Source organism: Lynx rufus, unplaced genomic scaffold, assembly GCF_022079265.1.
Source record: "Lynx rufus isolate CCGP_SWC_20201006 ecotype Redwood Valley unplaced genomic scaffold, mLynRuf1.p SCAF_2, whole genome shotgun sequence".
Lineage (NCBI taxonomy): Eukaryota > Metazoa > Chordata > Mammalia > Carnivora > Felidae > Lynx > Lynx rufus.
This window is the reverse complement of record NW_025814834.1, coordinates 117936866-117938027: the sequence shown is the minus strand read 5'-3', so window position 1 is coordinate 117938027 and position 1162 is coordinate 117936866. Positions and strand designations below refer to the sequence as shown.

Here is a 1162-nt window from a genome sequence, read left to right as displayed (position 1 = left end):
TAGCTTCAAAAATTTTTTGAAATGCATCGCAGAGGTAACTCACCGAACTTGAAAGGAACCCTTTCCTTTGTAGTCCTAAATGTTGCGCTCTACACATTGAAAGGTAATTTTTTTTTAATGTTTATTTACTTTGAGAGAGAGAGAGCGAGAGAGCGCAAGCGCGCACACATGTGCGCTTGTGAGTAGGGGAGGGGCAGAGAGAGACGAAGCGAGAGAACCCAAACCAAGAATCAGACCCTAAGGGGACTGAGCCACTCAGGCGCTGCAAAAGGCCTTATTTATTTAAGGAAAGGTACACAGGCGCCAGCAGCCTCCCAGACAGGTTCCCCGCCGGCCGGAGGTTCAGAACTCACACCCTCTGCCCCAGCAGGCGGGCACTTGGAGGAAAAGAGGGACAAGCCAATTTCCCCCTCCTGAGGGTTGGCTGGCTATATTGAGGAGGGGGCAAGGGCGAGGCATGGGCTGGAGGGAAGGCGCGTTCCCGTGACGTCACGGATAGGGCGTGTGCTATGTAAATAGGGGAGCGCAGGGGCTGTTGTTTCGGTAACTACCGCTTAAATAGCGTATGATCTCGCGTGCTGTGGGAGCCATTCCAGGACTGTTGGTTGCAAGTGCGTGTGCTGCGTGTGGCAAAGTCTTAGGGAGGCTCGGGGGTGTGCGGACGGAAGTGACCGTGTGTAGAGAGTGTCAGGCGTGAGAGGGTGTAATGGGGCGGAGGAGGCGGAAGTCATACTTACCTGGCAGGGGAGATACCATGATCAAGAAGGTGGTTTTCCCAGGGCGAGGCCTATCCATTGCACTCGGGGTGTGCTGACCCCTGCGATTTCCCCAAATGTGGGAAACTCGACTGCATAATTTGTGGTAGTGGGGGACTGCGTTCGCGCTCTCCCCTGAGTCTTCGTCGTGGTAAAGACAGAAGAGAATGGGCTATTCTGCGTGGTGGTGTCTTGCTTTTTAACCAAGCTGGTTTTGTTCTATCCGGTTCTATGCGTTGCCACGGTGCTTTGAGAACCTCTTAACTTTTTGAGTTTTGCCTTTGTTTCAGTTTGTGGGTTTGCGTATTGGTGTTTCCGGGCATGGAAGTTCTGTAGTCCTGCGTGTATATTCAGGGCAAACGTGGGTTTGTTATGAATATAACACGCGTGAGGGCACCGTAGTGCAC

At 52.6% G+C, this 1162-nt stretch overlaps 1 non-coding gene across 1 annotated transcript; it reads left to right on the top strand.

Annotated features, from left to right (window-relative positions):
- The first annotated feature begins 729 nt into the window (after positions 1-729).
- On the top strand, positions 730-893 carry LOC124516858 (U1 spliceosomal RNA). The gene has a single exon (XR_006963245.1). It is a non-coding gene; the product is annotated as a U1 spliceosomal RNA (small nuclear RNA).
- Positions 894-1162: the final 269 nt, after the last annotated feature.